Below are 19,702 nucleotides of genomic sequence, written 5' to 3' on the forward strand. Positions count from 1 at the left end.
CCTAAGTGTCTAACAACAGTTGACACCCCATTCTACTGTTACCAATTTACTGTGCTAGTCTGTTTTCATGTTGCTGATAATGAATACCCAAGACTGGGAAGAAAAATAGGTTTAATTGGACTTATAGTTCCACATGGCTGGGGAGGCCTCAGAATCATGGTGGGAGATAAGAAGCACTTCTTACATGGTGGCGGCAGGAGAAAAATGAGGAATAAGCAAAAGTGGAAACCCCTGATAAACCCATTAGATCTCATGATACTTATTCACTGTCATGAGAATAGCATGGGAAAGACCAGCCTCCATCATTCAATTACCTTCCCCTGGGTCCCTCCCACAACATGTGGGAATTTGGGGAGATACAATTCAAGTTGAGATTTGGTTGGACACACAGCCAAACCATATCACTGTGGCTTCATACCAACTCTCCAGAAACATCTCATGTGAATACATAGCCAACTGTGTATTCTATGAAGTCATGGCCATCTCTGCAATACACAATCTTGTATTTTCCCACTTTTTCTATTTTTACCCCATTTATTCTTATTTTGTTGCTCTGTGACTGTACTCTTCATCCTAATAAAGCATTTGCATGTAGGCTGTGCTTCAAGTTTGATTTCTATGGAGCCAAAATGTAAAACATAGTGAATTGTCGTCTTTGCAAGATTGTATTGGTAGTATCCATAGTTTACTTTAAACATATTCATATATCCAGTAATTTAGGCCTCATAATGAGGTTGCATAATGAAACTCTTTGTGTATAAGAACTTTGATGTCTCAGTTTTAATTGAATAGCATACTCAGGAAGAAAAGAGACATATTTGGTCTTAAAATGAATTTTTATGTTAATTTAGTAAAGAACTTTACTAAATTTGTAATATTGAGTAAGGAAATACACACTGAATAAATATTAAATAAATAAATATTTGTTTATTTTTAACTTTTTAGTTTCCAGTGCAATTTCACACACCCTGCCTATAGAATTCTCTAGAGTTCTTATTTGCTTGTATTGGTAACAGTAAGTGATATGCCAGTGTAAAGCTTGGTTCAAACTTTAATAATAAAACATTTATTTCATTAGAACCATCATCTACAAATAAGAAGTAGTTTGGTTAATTTTATCTTAACATGCCATTTGCCAGTACTAGCATTTACTTCTATTAATAGTGTAAGTAAACAAATAAATATATACAAGCCCCAGACTTCATTAGATAGATAGGCCAAGGCTAGGCACAATGCTGGAAGACCTATGATTTGACATAAAATTATACTACTAAAGAGAGCAAACGCAGCATAAACTTTCTGCAAAGCAATTTGGCTGTGTGTAGTAAGAGCTTAAGCCTATTTATCTAATTTTTACTTTAAAATATTTGTCTACATTTCACTTCTAATGAAATAGCAAAATACTATAATAAAAATTATGTTCAAGTTTTATTTATAACTAAATGTACTTGAAAATATTCTACACTTTCTCTCTCTATATATTTTTACAATAAGCCCATTATGGATTGAATTATGTCTCCCCAAAAAGGTATGTTGGAATCCTAACCTCCAGAACCTGTGATTGTGACTATTTGGAAATGGGGTTTTGTGGATGTAATCAGGTTATGATGAAGATATTAAAGTGGACCTTAATCTAATCTGACTGGTGTCCTTGTAAGAAGAGAAGTCAAAGAGGGTCAGAGGGGAGATTGCCATGGGAAGACAGGGCAGAGATTGGAGTTAGGCTGCCACAAGCCCAGAAATGTCCGAGGTTACCAGAAGCTGGAGAGAGAAAGAATGATTCTCCCCCAGAGGTTTCTGAGGGAGCCTGGCCCTCCATTGATTGATTGTAGATTTCCATTATTTAGAACTGTGAGAGAGCAAATTTCTGCTGTTTTAAGCTACTCAGTTTGTGATAATTTTTATAGTAGGAAAAAAAGAACCTTTAATAATTTTTAAAAATCTGTTGAGAGTAACTATATCTGGGTTCCTTTGGTATGGTAGTTCTCAGCCTATGCCTATAAAAAAAGAATCTCAGTCAGAATCTTTTTTTATAACAAATATTTTATAACTCCCTTTTTACTACCCTAAAATGAAAATCACACATAATGTAACTTACCTAGGTAATTTCCAAAATACCGATATTATACCATGATTGTAATCTAATCAATACACAATATTAATTTTTAATAAAACTATATATTTCAATCTAAATGTTTTGACAAGACTTCATTAGAAGACATAGTGAAAGAGTCCATTGTTTGCACCTACGTGCAGAATCACCTTGAGTGAAGCAGGTTAGTTTCACACAGGTTTTGTTTTGATTGTTTTGTACTAATGAATCTAATACCCCAAGCAGTGTTGCTGTTTGTATTACAATTTTCTGAAATAATTAACAACTTTTGTTGGTTTCCAACAAAGTGCAATCATTCCTTACTTTTTTTTTTGGTAACTGCATCTTTTACTTGATGAAACCAGCAAAATTATCAAACCTCTGATTAGTTGTCACCTTCTCCCTTGAAATCATTAACATTGAGTCACAATTGTTCCTTTCTTGTGTTCCCTTATATGTGAATCTGTCCATTTTTATACGTGGGTACATATTGTAAAGGTACAGCCTGATGCTGAAAATGCTCTGGGAAAAAGGTATCCAGGGCATTTTGTTCAGTAATAGTGAGATCCCACTTTTGCAGATGTGGCAGACCCCTGTTAGGTATGGGAGATGTGTAGGAAGCAGGCCTCTACCCTGGGGAGCTTTAAATTGATAATATTGACAAGTGGGTATTTTGTGAATTTGCATTATAAGTCTAGAAGGCTTCTGGGAAGAAAATAACCAATCTTCTTTGAAACCATTTCCCTAGGATTTAGCATGAGAGTGATTCATGATAAATGGGTGGTTGGGTGGTCCTGGCCAAAGCCATTGGTAGGAAAAGGCCATGGAACATTAAAGATTAAGTAACCACAAACGGAGAAAAACAAAATTAGTGTGCTAAACATGGCATTGAATTAGAGAGAAAGAGAGCTGAATAGTATGTCGAATGGAGCAAATACCTCACATTACTCTCCTTCAGCCCTCCCAAGTTCATTTTATTCCCTGGGAAATAGCAGCGTTTGTGAACTCCCTAGTGATTTAGTAATTTAGCAATCTCCAAAAGCTGTGATACATGAGGCCCTTTGTGTAAAAGGATTGCCCTGATGTCTAGCAGTATGTGTCTATCACAGCCTGAATCTCAGTAAAGGAACTGAGAAAATCTTGACTTTTCGAGTCCAGAACCTGGTTCCATTTTCAGGGATCACTTTTCATCAGAGTAAGCCAAACCCTTCTCAAAAATTGTCGGCACCATTGTATTATGCTACTGGTAACACCAGTGGTCAGGATTTGAGCAATGGGTCAAGAACAACTTCTGTACAGGATACAGTCACCTTTCTGTAGTAAAACCAAATGAGACAGACATTTCTCCCTATCCTGATTATTGATAACTACACAGGCAGGGGTGGGCGGAGGTTTCAGTACATATAAAGAGGATAAGAAAACTCTGGAGAGGTTAAGATTTCCAGCTAGTATCAAATGGTGGGATCCCTGGGACTTAATCAGTCCCTGTTTTGGTCATTAAATTATCAATAGCCCCATTTATTTAAATTTTTAAATTCTGGTTCCCTTCTTTTGCCTTTTGTTTATTCCCACTTCAATTTTTTACATACTTCTGTATAGAAAAAGATGTTTAATTTTGTTTTAGTCTATATAGTACTCAAACTTCCCCATTCCTCTTTTTTTAATTATTTTAACATCTGCGTAACTTTGACACTTTAGCAGCCAACAACAGTGTGCTAAACTTTGAAGTAATAGTAATAATAGCTAATACTTAGTGAGCACTTAGTATGGAAGGGTGCTATGGTGAGTCCTTCACATAAGCCATCTCATTTAATCCTCATAAAAATGAAGAAGATGAGACTTAGAGTTTTAAACTTGCTCTTAGCAACAGTTGGTAGTGAAATCGGTATTAAACTCAGATATATTCAATTCTGAAATCATAATTATAATCATTTATATTGTACTGCTGACTTAAACTTAAACATCTAATAGAATGAGAATGAAGTTGGAGAGCAGAGTTCTAGTCCTAAACCTACTATTATTTAACTCTGTTTCTTTAATGTTTTCATCAAAAGATGGGATGCCATGATTTTCAAACGATGTTCATGAAAAGCCTAGAATTTGTACAGTTCTGTGGGATTGGGGCTGTGGTGATGGAGAATGAAACAGACTGACATAGACTGACACAGTGAAGCTCCAGGACTTTAAACTACTTTGCATATTAGGATTTCAAATAAGATTTTGTTCTATTCCTTAAAAGAGATTTGAAATCACTAGAAAATCTGGAAATCCACATCTAGGTTAAATTATGAATTATGACTGCAAAGTGGTTCTAGGTGGCCTTAGATAAATATTGCTGAACTAATACTCTATTTCTTTTAATGTTCTGGCACCGCTCTTAAAAGCTTGTGATGCTTCATTGCTTTCGAAAAGTTAGTTGGACTTAACTTTGGATGAGATAAAGATTATTTTTAATTAAGATGTTTAATCCTTACTAAGGGAAGCCAAGGCACTGACTTATCATTTCATACATTCAAAACTTTAATCACAGTGTCTTTTTTTCTTTGTAAATATTTGCTAAAAGAGGTCAATGACAAATCGTCCTTGGGCATTTTGCTTTTATTAACTTTCTGGTTATTGAATGAGCCATTAAGAAAACATAAGTATCAATTAAAAATTATGTTTCCAAAAGTTTACTTTAAAATGTTTAACGTGATTTGGTATTTTAAGACATCTTAATTTCTGATAAATTAATTATTTACTATATTGTTTGATTTGATCAATCATTAGATCAATAATATCAGACTAATTCAGCAATAACCAAACTAATAAAAAAAGAGTCAAACCCTGCTATTAACATGATTTTAAATTCTAACTAAGATGAATAAACAGTCAGAATTTTTTAAATGTAGTTTGAACATTTTACCATGGTGTGCTTTGTGGATCACCAAGTTTCCATTTTCTTTAAAGAGCGAAAATAAATCTATGGAGACCCTACTTGATTTTTGCCAGAATTCCAGGTCTAATATAAATCAGGAACAGCTACATAATTGAAGAATTTGATATTATTTTAAGAGAGACTATTTTCTGGCAAAAAAATGTTACCAAATCTAAACAATGGTTTAAGAATCTTCAAATTGTAAACTATCGCATCAGAAAAATCATATATTTTATGAGGCTTATATGATTTTGGGAAGGATATCTAACATCTCCAGTTTATGAAACATAAGCTAGGAAAGAATATATTCAATTTAGGTCAATGACTATAAAACTTAATAGCCCACAAAAATTTAGCAAGTATTTTATTCCTATTTTCAATTTAAAAATAAGAAATTAAAAGAGCAAAGACATAGCAATAAATTTAACTTACAGAAAATTTACTAATTTGAAAAGCAATACATCTATGAATCCATTTCCCTATACTAGAAACAGATACTTTTATTTTCAAGAAAGGAACACAGATGATGTAGAATAACTATCATCACATAAAATTTATTTTATAATTCGTCATGCCAATAAAAAATAATGAAAAGATACTTAAGAAATCTGTGCTTTAAGTCAGTAAGAGTTATTGGATTCTAAAAAATATAGTTTTATTACTTGGTACTTAACATTGTTAGAATAACTGAGCAGGGCTGGGTAATAATATTGTTATTTATTTTATTCATGCATTTTTAAATTTTAGTGTGCTTTGGGTCTGGAAATTATTTTTGAATTGTATTCTCAAATTGATTCAACTCATTTAAAATATTATAATATAATTTGTTACTTTACTATTATCAGACTCTCTTTTGTCAATATATTTGGTTTTAACCAGTACTAGGAATTATTTATAACTGGAAATTGAAATGATTAAAATACATTGGTGTGAAAGTTAGAGATCTCAGATTTTAATAAACAATAACATTTTCAGAATCTCTTTTGTCAATATATTTGGTTTTAACCAGTACTAGGAATTATAATTGGAATTTGAAATAATTAAAATACATTGGTGTGAAACTTAGAGATCTCAGTTCTCAATTTAAAAAATAACATTTTCGAATTTGTTATAAAATAAAGCTACAAAAGTAATATGATTAAAAATATGATAATATATGTGAAATAATTAGTGCTCATAGAAAGACTAAAGACAAAAACAAAATGGTACTATTAGCAAGAGTTTGAGCTCTAACTTTTTGTTGTTGTTGAGACAGGGCCTTGCTCTGTTGCCCAGGCTAGAGTGTAGTGGCGTGATCACAGCTCACTGCAGCCTCAACCTCCTGGGCTCAAGCAATCCTCCCACCTCAGCCTCCTGAGTAGCTGGGATTACAGGTGCACAACACCACACTGGCTAATTTTGTATTATTTGTAGATGTGGGGTCTCACTATGTTGTCTAGGCTTGTCTTTAATTCCTGGGCTCAGGGTCTCCTCCTACCTCAGCCTCCCAAAGTGCTGGGATTGCAAGTGTGAGCCATCACGTCTGGCCAGAGCAATAACTTCTTATTCTTTAATTTTTGCCATTAAACTTGTATTATTTCAGCTATTTTAAAATATTTATTCCAAAATATTTACTGATGTACTCCAGCCTGGGCGACACAGTGAGATTCTGTCTCTATCTCTCTCTCTCTCTCTCTCTCTCTCTCGAGCATCTGCTCCGTGCTAGACATTGTTTTAATAATATTTAAGGAAATTGAAAATTCACCATCATTTATTTATACTATAATTTATTTTTAAATTTGTGAAAGTCAAATTTCATGCTACTTAAGTTTGATTGAATGATGTCATTTAAATGATGCCAAATCAAGTTACTATCTTCATTTCTTTTAATATCTTACATGTACTTATTTTATTGAAGTTTGGTAAGCTTCAAGAAAAAAGTAATTTTATTGTTTTTCACAATGTCACCTTAAACTGACTCTGTTATCTCATTTTTGTCATGTATTGCAAGCAAATTAGTCTTTTTCCTTATTCTGAAAGATAAACAGTCTCACTTTCAGATAATGATAAATGCACCTCCTAAAAATATAAATACTTCAGACTTTTATTCACCTCCAAATTTCTGCATCCCCCAGCTGCTGTAGGATACAGGCTAGAAAGGGTCAAACCTGGAAGGTTCTCCATCTTCTTCTGACCCCTTCTTCCCCCTCACAGGCCTGCTTCTGGTTCCATCAGGTCTGCCTCAGAAAGTATGAGAAGGGAGAAAAGAAGAGGGCAAAATCCCATGAGGTTTTCATAGTTATCATCTACTCTTGTTCCATTCTGGGCTGTTGTTGTTTATCAAAGCTCCCATGGAAGTACCTTTGTGGGTTTGTTTTGGAATGTCCTATAGTGGCCATCATGAGGATACGAGCTTTTCTGGGAATGCAGCTGCTTGCACAATTTCCTCTGAATCTTGCTTCTAGGTTGACCGCTTTTTTGCGGACACCCCTTGCATGCAGTTTTCATGGTTAACGTTTCTTTAAAATGATCCTAAGTCAGCTTCTGTCCAGAAGATGCAAATATTACTTATAAACAACATACATATGCTTTTGCCCTATCAACCCCTAAAGTTGAGTCTTTTGCACAAAAACTATTCCTTCCTGTCACCGAGCAGGGTACTCCAGAAAATCCTTCCTTTTATTTTGTTTTCAATGTTAGTGATTTATCAGTTCCCACATTTCCAACATTCCTAGAGACTAGAATGTTCGAGCTCTCTGAGAGATTCTCTTGAAAGCTCCACATCCCTCCATTTTGTTTAATTTTAGGGGAACACAGTAAGGAAATGTTTAATTTCTAATTGCTTTCAAATTTCTAGAGAGTTCTTTACTTTTTCTTAAGTAGTTGGAAATTATTGGCAGAATCAGTTACAAATTCCTGGATTTGGATAATGGAAGTTGTTAATTAAGTATTGGTTTTGTCCTGGTATCTTAACCAAACTGATATTAGAAAATTCTTTTTGTAATATATCATACAGACACATACCACACATGGACACAAATAATCCCCATAACTTTACCAGGAAAGTCGATAATTTTTAAATGAATAAATTAACAATTGACAGATGGTGACTTTGTACATTAATATATTAAAAGGTGGTTTTCACTTAGGCAAATGAGTTGATTGTGAGGATGTGTAAATACATCATTTGGACTGCTAAGAAATTAGTTCAACCATATTTTGATCTGCTAGATAATAGTCATAAAGCAATAATTTTAAAAATTTAATAACTATGTTTAGCATATTCAAGACAGAGTTTGTAAAGTTGTTGGATAAACAAAAACTATGCAAAACCCCTAATAATATTAGAAGCCTTTGCTTAACCTAAAAATTCTCAAAACATACTATACTGGAGGTATCAGGAAGTGATGAGTGGCATTGGGTACTGCAACACAGAAGTGGGAAATCACTTTTCTAATGAAGGCTATTAATCCACAGAAGAGAAAAATAGTGGAACATAAAGTTAAATTACACTTCGAGATTCACTGCCTTTTAGATACCAGAAATTACTTTTAACTACTCTCTTGTCACACTTGTCAGGAGTGCAAACCCAACATATTCATTAGATGGGATATTATTAAGATAAGGATAGCCTGGGCGCGGTGGCTCACGCCTGTAATCCCAGCACTTTGGGAGGCCGAGGCGGGCGGGTCACGAGCTCAGGAGATCGAGACCATCCTGGCTAACACGGTGAAACCCCGTCTCTACTAAAAATACAAAATATTAGCCGGGCTTGGTGGCGGGCACCTGTTGTCCCAGCTACTCGGGAAGCTGAGGCAGGAGAATGGCATGAACTCGGGAGGCGGAGCTTGCAGTGAGTCGAGATCATGCCACTGCACTCCAGCCTGGGCGACAGAGCGAGACTCCGTTGCAGAAAAAAACAAAAAGATACGAATAAAATATTGTCTGAGAATCTCATGTTTGGATGGAATAATTTTTTGTTCTATCACACTAATATCCTTAAGTATATAAACTTTATCTTACTTACTTTGTTTTTCTACATTTCATAAAGTCCATTGCACATAATAGATGCTGCATAAGTTCTCAGATTTGTCCATTGTCTAGTTCAGCCATCCATCCTGATAGAGAAGGAGCACCTGTCATCTTGGACAAATACCACCACATTAAGTCCCAGCTCCCTTTCTAGCCTCATGCATTTCAAGGAAATCACTTCTCTTCTCACAACAAGCAGCCAGAAGGAGCAGACAGCAAAACACAGACGAGACAGCTTGGGCACAGAGAGGGGTAAGGGGACAGTCTCTAAGGTAACTGCCAACTTTCACCCTCATACAATGGGCTCCAGTAAAACAGTGGGCCTTAATAAGCACATTCCTTTCCCTTCAGGTGCACTAAGATAGGGAAGCTACAAGCAGACTCGCAGGCCATACCTGCAGCTGCGGAAAGATGTATGGGAACTGACACACAACTCTGCCTCCCAGATAAGCACAACAAAGAGATACAGAAGCAGTCCAAGCCTCTGATAAACTCTCCCACCCTAAATCCTTAAAAACAATCTGTAAGAGGGTGTGACAGCTGCCCGTCTCAGGTTTATTTAAAATAAACCTGTCCCTGTTGACTGAAAAGCCAACCTTCGTGTTTCTCTCCTTTTTCTTTAATTCTTACACATCCTTTGTTGAAATTCTCTCTATTCATTCCCTGACAAGTAATCCTCAAGTTTCATAAGCCTCAACATATGTTCTGTGGGAAAACTTCCAACGACATCACACACAACAAAGCGATCAATTAATTCTGCACATTCTATATGCTCTGCTTTTTTCTTGAAAATTCACAGTATGTAGCACATAAAAAACTGAGATCTCTTAAACAATACAATGTATTATTATCTCCTTACCCAAAGTTTTTTCAATTTATTTGGCTATGCAATCCTTTTTCAGATAATACTTTAAAAATCTTATAAAACTGGTGTTTGCAGGAGCACACTAGGGGAAACATGGCTTAACCTAGTCAACATTTCAAGTCACAGGACGTTCAGTAACTTCTCTTTTTTTTTTTTTTTTTTTTAAGACAGGGTCTTTCTCTGTCACCCAGTCTAGAGTGTAGTGACATGATCATGGCTCACTGAAGCCTCGACCTCCTGGACTCAAGCAATCCTCCCATCTCAGCCTCTCGAGTAGCTGGAACCACAGGCACACGCCATCATGCCTGGCTTTTTTTTTTTTTTGGTATTTTTTTAAATTTATTTTTATGGTTTAAAACAGCTTTATTGAGGAATAGTCTACATATTATAAAATTCATCCAGAATTTCATGTATACAAGTCAATGATTTTTATTAACTTTATTGAGTGGGGCAGACATCACCATAACTAAATTTTAGAACAATTTTATCCTTTAAATAATATCCCTCATGCCTATTAACATTTAATCTTTTTATTTTCTCATGCCCATTCCAAGGCAACCATTAATCTACATTCTGTCTTGATTAGCATGCTTTTGGTGGGCATTTTATATAGATGGAATCGTACAATATGTGGTCTGTTGTATCTGGCTTATTTTACTTGGCATGATTTGAGGTTCATCTACAATGTATCATATGTCAGAAGTTCAATCTTCTTTATTGCTGAATAGTATTCTATTATATGTATATACCTCAACTTTTTATCTTTTCATCAGTTGATGGATATTTGGGTTGTTTCCACTTTTTGGATATTATAAATAATGTTTCTATATTTGTATACAATTATTGTGTGTAAATATGTTTTTAATTATATTGGGTATATATCTAGGAGTGATATTATTGGATCATACTCTAGCTTTAGTTTTTAGAGAAACTGCCAGACTGTTTTCAGAAGTGGCAATATTAGACATGTGGTTTCACCACGTTGCCTAGGCTGGTCTGAAACTCCCGAGCTCAAGCGATCCACCAGCATCCACCTCCCAGATGTGAGCCACTGTGCCCAGCCAATAACTTTTCAGTCAGCTCAATTCATTCAAATAAGGTTGCTTTGAAAATCTTCCTTAGGAAGACCAAAAATTTAATTTCCAGTAAAATTTGACTATCTTTCCTATCTATAGCTCTTGAGCACATCCAGTATAACTTATTATTTTAGAAAATTATGAAATATTGCAAACATCCAAAGAGTTTAGATACTAAGACTTTCTTATCACTAAAATGTAATGTACATTACTATTTTGTCATTTTTTTTCTTTAGATCATTTTCAGGGTAGAAATTAAGAGAAGTAAAATTTCACTGATATAGTTAAAAGCCACACTTAATCCAGTCATTATTGCCAATCTCTTTACAGAAAGACCTAATATCTTGCAAAATATGTGCATTTGCATATAATAGCATGCATTATTATTTGTATATTTTTGTATTACAAAATTCATATACATAGCATCTTACTGTGCACATCACTTTTCTCCTTTCAATATTATGTTTCCAAGTTGATACATTCAGATCATACATTTCAAAGGCTTCATTTATTCTATTTTCTATATATACCATAATTTTTTAAATTCATTTCTCAAATTTGGCTATTATAAACTGGCAATGTACATTCTTGGTTGTATCTCATTATGCACATACATGATAAATAATATGGGTACTGGATGGACCCTAGAGGTAATAGATAAGAAACAGTAAAATTTTACTAGGAGTCAAATTTTCTGGGTATTTAAGAAAACAAAATATTTATTTATTTTAGTTTACATAAAAAATATATATTTGTCATGTACAACACGTTTTCAAATATGTATACATTGTGGAATGGCTCAATTGAGCTAATTAATGTGTGAATTACTTCACATACTTACAATTTTTCATGATGAAAACACCTAAAATATACTGTCTTAGTAATTTTCAAGAAAAAGTTATTAACTGTAGTCACCATGTTGAAACCCCCATTTAATTGTGAAGGGTAGAACAATAGAAGCCACAAATATAAGTAATAATTTAAAGAAATGGTTATATTAGCCAAAATGGTTCAATTAATACCTATTTTCACATATAATGCTGAACAATTTTTGTTCAGCCATAATGTGTTATTTTCTTTAGCAAAAACGTTGACACATGTAGCTATAGGCATAATTAGTAACAGCCTATTAAAATACCTTAAGCTAAGAAGATAAGATAGTATTTTTTAAATTTTAATCTTCTTAGTATTTTCCTTTAACATTGATACTTCTTTATAGACACAACTGCTCTCCAAACATTAGCAATGTATATAGTATGTTAGATCTACCATTCTTTTTCATAAAGATGTATGGTCATTTAAATCAGAGTATTCACATAAAGTTGAGTTTAAAAAAATAAAAATAAATTTTAGTTTGGTAAATATAAACTTTCTTAGCATTTCTAATTTTACATTAAAAAGCCAAATAAAGAGTTATGTAATTTTTCAGATAAGGATGCCTAATCAATTTTTCTTAAATTACGTGTACTGCATATCTTAGCTCTTAATTTTCTATTTACTGTTTTTAAACTATTTGCAATTACCATTAATCTAGTTTATGCAAAGTTCAAAAGACTTGTCAAAAATGAAAAGAAAATTCTGATATGGAAATCATAGTCCTTGAGTATACTGACTAAAAAACAAACTAACTAAAACCATAATAAAATGTTAACAGAATATATAAATTTAAAAAAGAACTGCCATCAGAGAACATAGTGAGCCTTAGACTCTCCAAGAATTGTTTGTGTCACCATCCATTGACCAATTTTAACTGCCAAATTAGGCCAAAATACAGTGCAAATGATCTTGGCTGATTTTTATCAGGCTTTGGCTTGATTTTATAGTGTTATGTATGATAACAGAGCTAAGAATCTCACAGAGAGAACAGAAGCCTCCTGCATGAGACTATCAAAGTAATTTGAGATATTTTTTGACTTTGGGTTCTGATCTCCCAGTATTAGATCCTCACCTGTTTTGAATCCTGGTATCCGTACTACGAAATTTAATATGTGGCAGTGTGAAAATTGTGAAGTCAATTTCAAGGTCACCAATAGACAATAGTCCTATAAAACATAGTCAGTTAGCTTGTTCTGACCAAGGAATAGTCAAATGAAACAAAACATTATCTTCACAACTTTTCTGTAAGTTAGAGCAGAACTTTATAAAGAACACCAATCTTCATCTGAGGACTGAAAAATCCGAAACTGCTGTGTTTTTAATAAAATTGTCCCCATGTGATATTACTCTCTGGAAATCTCAAAACTAAAAATGGTCTTGTTTTTCCTATCTGCCATGAATTGCCAGAGATCTGTTTCATCTTAGAAATTTCGTTCTCCAAAGTGAACCTCCTTCTGTAACACACAAACTTGATTTGGAAAACAAACTTAATTGCAAAGCACCAATTTGTCTTCAATATTCATTATCTGTGAGTGTTTATTACTGTCCTAGAAAATTATATAACAATTTTCTTTTAATTATCTTCCTGAGGATACACCTCATTTCCTGATGACAATTGGAAAACATCCAAAATGGCGACCAGCCATAATTATGATATGTTACTTAATCAGAAGCTTCAGTAGCTATTCACAGTCACTATGTTTATTAACTTCAGTTTCAAATCATGACATTTTCCTAAACTTGTTCATAAAGTATTAAGGTATACCATAGATGTGTAAAATTTGATGACTTTATTTAAGCGGTTTTGTAAAAAATTGTTTTGTAAAATTGTCTTTCATTGACTCCTGCTATGTGGAATAATTAATATATACATAAAATATACACACATAGATATAAGGAAGGAGTCAGGTATTTTTATTCTTATAAAATGTATTATGGTAAACAAACATGTAATTGGTTCAAGAAGAAAGGCCTGCACCAGACACTGAAGATTTCTGTGACAGAAAAGAAATACAAAAGGAATGATGGAGAAGAAAAGCAATAGGACATTTAGAAAAAGAAAATAAGGATTTCTCCTCTTTGAGAACCTGGAGATTCTGCATGTGACTGCGGGTTTTGCAAGAAGGGAAAGATGTGGGACGATTGCCAAGAAGCCAACAAAGCACTTTTCAAGTATTAGAGCATCAAACCATGTTGTTTCTTAGGCTTGTGTATTAGCATAGCACACGTGGCGTGGTCAAGGAGAAGCCTAGATAGAATTATAGTAACATCTCCAGGAGTCATAAGAAAGATTTCGTCAAGCACAAGAGGAAAGGGACATTTTGTTATCATTTTTTATACCAAACCCATTTACTGAGTAAGCACTTAATAAATGTGAGCGAGCAGTTCCTATCAATGGTGATTGCTGGATTAAGTGCAGCTATTGGATGCTTCCAGCAGGGGGAAGCAGACCTCTTCACAGTTGGAGTGACTGATTTCAAAGATGGCCGATTTGCAACTAACAATTACCAAGGAGTTGGTTTGTTGATATTCCGGAGTTGAGATCACCAAAATATGACGATGCTAGTCTATCTTCTTAATTGTCCTTCATCTGTAAACATTTATTCCTTCAAACTGCATTTTTTTAGTAAATCTGATGGAGGCAATAAATATTTTAGAATCAGCACATGAAGATACACAAAGTATTTTATATATTATATACATTGGTAAATGGATTATTCTCCCTTAGTCCATAACACAATTTCAATTAGTGATTTATATTCTGGACTGCATATTGAATCTGGAGGCTAGAATCATAGACTACTAGGCAGGAATCTTCAAAATTTGAGCATAGTTGCAGACAGGTTGGAGGTGCAAGCCATGCGTTCACAACTTTGTCATTCCTACTTAGCTATGACTATGCCCTTGATTTTTCTTTGTCCTGTCTAACTACCAGGAAGAGAGCTAGCAAAGGTTTTCTAATAATATTTATTCAGAATTCTAAACTTATCAACACGCCCACTCAGACAATTGTAACTGCTCCTACGCACATGCCCTTGTCTTGCTCTGCTTGTCTGAGTTTCTTGCAAGGTAAACGGAGAACGGCCAGAATTTCTGGATTTCTTCCAGAAACTCAATCTCTTTGCTTCCAAGTCTGACACCCCAGCTTAAAGTTAGAATTATGAATAAATAAATATTAGTAGCACCTTTTGGAGTCATGATGAACTCATAACACAAAACTCAAACTCTCAAAATTAGTTACTTTGTAGTTTCCCAGGTACCCTTCTGTGAACAATGCCTATCATACACCATTTATATATAGAAAATGTTTGTCATTATGATTGTTTTGCTTGCTAATTTGTTCTTTTTGGTTTATAAGGCTGAAAGTTTGGACTCTATTTGAAAAGCAAAAAAACAATGAACAACTTTTTACGAATAGTGGATATGCTATTGATATGGAATTTTAAGCTTTATGTGTGTGTGTATGTGTAAGAGACACACACACACAGAGAATGTGAGATATATATATATATGTATATGTATAATCTTTTGATACCACCAAGTTCAGAGCAAAAATTTTTAGACTGCAGCCAATGGTTTAGATGTCTAAAGGGAGGTAGCATGTGCATATTTGGATGGGAGGTGAGGCAGACGTGCTTGAAGATGCAGGGATGATGCATAGCAACATAGGAGAGGGGATCACACAAAAGCTGAGAGAGGAGGTCTGAGATGAGAGCTGCAGGACCGCTATGTACAGTTATGCACAATGTCCATTGTACAACTCTGGGAGGACAGTGAATACCAATTCCAGTGAGTTGTGCCCTTGGAATTGTATGGTATACAATACACAAATCTATTGACCATGTATGGTAGTCTTACACATGACAAGTGACAAAAAACACAAGAAGCTCCTCAATATTTATGAGGTGGCTGGATTATGTAACATCATGCCTAATAAGAACCTAAAATATTTTTTAGGTTAACAACAGAAAGGATGACCACAGAATACTGGAAATTTCAGAGTGGAGAGATACCCTTATAGTTTAAATAAATATCTGCTAAAAAACCACTGAAAACTTACTTTGCTTATTGCCCTATCAACTAAGTTTTTCCCTTTGTATGCTACTTTGCAATTCTGTGATCAAAACTAATCTTGATTTTCCATTCCCTTGATGAAAAAAATAACTTATTAGTTTCATACATATTTGTTCCTATTGTCTTTGGATTTCTATGCCATATTAATTTTACTTTTCACTTGAAATAATCTTACTTTTGTTATCTTGTCCCCGCACAGCTAAGCATCTTTCAAGCTATCCCTATTCTCCATCCTAGAGTTTAATCCGGTTAAGCATAGACGTATTGTTACAAATAGTGCATAGAGAGATGTATACTTTATTCAATAAGCACTCTTCCCTGAGTGGTCATGGCTTTGATACAAGTTTTTTTTTTTCTCTCTCTTTTATATTAAACAAGAAAATCAGGGCTATTTTTTTTCTCATTGAACTAATTTAAGAGTATTATGCTTTAGCTGCTGAATGAAGAGATCAGTCTGTATGACATGATTTTAAAGGAGCCAGAATCACTCAAATCTATGTAAAATGATTAATATATACACCAGTAGTTGGCAGGCTATCTGGTTTTACAAAGTCTCCCAGGTTTTGTGACCGAGAAGTGACAATTCATTGGGAAAATTGATTTTACTGATGTATCATATGTTCCTGGATTATTGAATTCCTACTTATCTGTCAAGACATTGCTGAGGCACCACCTATTCTTTGAAGGAAAAAAACATTAATTACTTCCTTCTTTCATATGTGAACTTCTGTACGTATGCATGTCTTCTCATGGCTCATACCACCTGTTTTGGAAATAAATGTTTACTACACTGTCTGTAAATGACTGGAGGGCAGCAAACTGAGGTCACTCACCACAAGGCTCAGCAAACTCCCAGCAGGTAGAAGACAGGCAATCACTATTTTCTGAATCAGACTGAGAAGGGACTAAAGAGAAAAGTTGAAGGGAGAAGCAACTACTGAGTATTTTCTATATGCTACCCCTCTGCCAGGTTTTCTTCTGTGGTTATGTTTTAAACTTTCCTATAATTTTCCAACAATTCTGCTAAGAGAATGCCATTCAGAATGGTTCAGAGAGAGAACAATTGGAAACAGTCTTTTTCATTACCCAGCATGTCTTGTTTTCCAGTATTGTTCAAAATTAGGTCACTGTGAAATAAGCTAATATTTGCATCTCAGCTGACTCACTTAAAACAGATGTTACTGCAAGTATAGAGGAGAAGAGGAGTAGTAAAGGCATTTTAGAGCACATCAAGAAAAGATTATGAATCCTTTATATCCTTCACAAGAAAAGCTAACACTGGCAATATTTACGTAGACATTTTCTTATTGGACTTAAAATTATACAAGTGGTTACTTTAAAAAATACTTGGTTACTTTTTCTATTATGAATATTTAGTTTAGGCTGTTTTAAAGCACCATTAGCACTAGTTGATGGGAGAAAGACAGTGTAATATATACTATAGCTAAACGTAAAGATAACACTACTTAAGAATTAACAATAGAAAAAGTATTTTATAACTTTCCCTAGAGGAGATCCCGTTACTGCAGTTCCCTGGCACCTTGAATGTGTTATACTTGATAAGAACCAGCATTGATGATTATCATATAATTGTAGGAAGATGTTTATATGTTATAAATAGTGAATGTATTTCAAAAATAAAATCTGGCAATGCTAATAAAGTTTGTGTTGTTACATAGAAATAGGCACCCAAAACATTTTAAATTTGTGGCTACCCAAAACATTTTAAATTATTTTCACCCTTATTGTAATAGTTCCCACATTCTCATGTTGTTAATTATCTTTCCCAAGATAAAATAAAATGAAAATTTTTATTGCCAGTGTATGCACAGTGTAACTTAAGTCCCACTCAATAAACATACCCATGCAAGAGTTTGAATTGGAGGCGAGTTTTTTTTTTTTTTTTTTTTTTTTTTTTTTGAGATGGAGTCTCGCTCTGTCGCCCAGGCTGGAGTGCAGTGGCGCAATCTCGGCTCACTGCAAGCTCCGCCTCCCGGGTTCACGCCATTCTCTTAGTAGAGACGGGGTTTCACCGTGGTCTCGATCTCCTGACCTCCTGATCCGCCCACCTCGGCCTCCCAAAGTGCTGGGATTACAAGCGTGAGCCACCGCGCCCGGCCTGGAGGCGAGTTTTATGGGGAATCAGCGAGATCTTGCTTCTTGCTCCTGCTGTGGGTGGAGGTGGAAGCTGGGTACCTCTGTGCTCAGTGGCCACAGCAGCAGCAGCAGTTTCCTTATCAGGCCAGCTCTGCAATGTTGTTTGAGGACTATTTCTGGAATCTCACCCTTCAGTGTTCCTATAGTACTGTGAAGTTTCAAACATCCTTTAATAAATCTATTTGAGCTCAAACTAGGTACAGTAAATTATTCTGTTGTCTGAAAATTAAAAATGCATGTCTTATTTTAAAGATTCTACATCCGATGCCCTCATAAACCCAAAAACTCATTTTTAGCTTGACTGATGGAGGATCCTTGAAAAACATCTGTTGATGATGACGGTGGTAACAAGCATCTGCCAAAACATAATTTAATGGGATATATTTTACTCACAATTTGTGCTCACTTTCTCTTTTCCTCAATAAGAATGTCAATGTTATGTACTTGAATGGCATAAATCTCTATATTGTTAAGAAAGAAGATGCATGAATTATGGAGGTCATTTCTTAAAATTCTGATTTGAAATCCAAACTTACTTAGATATGCTAAGAAATGTGTTTTCTGAAACCTCTGTAAAAATAATAATTACACACTCACACACATACACACACATGCATATATGAGAAACTTTCTTTTTTCTTATATATCTTTTGGAACTAGTTCAGAGATATTTCTGCAGCCAAATACATCTGTCAGTTTCTTTACTATAAAAAGCAAAATTGCTGAATTTCAGCAAATCGTCACCAGTTAAATGAAAGAAAATAGAGTAACATGAAGCAGTATAAGAAACTCTCTTATCAGCTGTGAAAGCTCCAAGTATTCTTTGTTTTCAATTTTGCGCATCTACCCTTAAAAATTACTGTTTAAATTCTTCTTTTTTCTGTAATATCTGAGTGGGAGATGATATGACAAAATCAATATTTAATATAACTTTATTCATCCTGCTGTCCTAACAAACTGAACTGCTTAAATCATTTTCTTCGATGTTTTACAATATTAGAATCATAAAGGGCTTAGATTTTATTGGTTTATGAGCAAGCTTGAAATACTTTCCTAACATTTTTCCCCTTTATACCTCAAGGGCACATAACTAAATTGATTACAACCCTTGCTTATGACTCATTCTCATCATCGATCCGTGTTCAACCCTCTTTTAAATATTGCTTACTCTTTTGGTTTTCTTGTTATAAAATGCATATCTGTGACACTTTTTACCTATGATTTCTGTTTTCCATATTTTTCCAATATGCACTCTTTGCAGAATACCAAACTACTACAGAAGATACAACAGAAATGGGAAACCTCGCCTCAGTCCTTTAGTAAATGACTCACAATCTTTTATGGGGAAAGAACACACTCATCATTAAACAGCAATTTGTAATAAAAATAAGAGTTAGCATATGACTTCTAGGTAAAGTTATTGCTTTCACAAATTAAAACTGCTGGAAGCTTGGAAGAATATTAAATGAACAGATACACTATTTGAAACCAAGGCTCAATTAACTTGTACAACTCATGGCTGTCCTATTAGCTATATGTTAACATGATGTGCTTTTTATAGATGCCATATCAAATCCAAACTAGCAGATGAATGAGAGATGAATACCATGTTGCTCATTTATTTGCAAGTAAGA

This window comes from Hylobates moloch, unplaced genomic scaffold, assembly GCF_009828535.3.
Source record: "Hylobates moloch isolate HMO894 unplaced genomic scaffold, HMol_V3 SCAFFOLD_4, whole genome shotgun sequence".
Lineage (NCBI taxonomy): Eukaryota > Metazoa > Chordata > Mammalia > Primates > Hylobatidae > Hylobates > Hylobates moloch.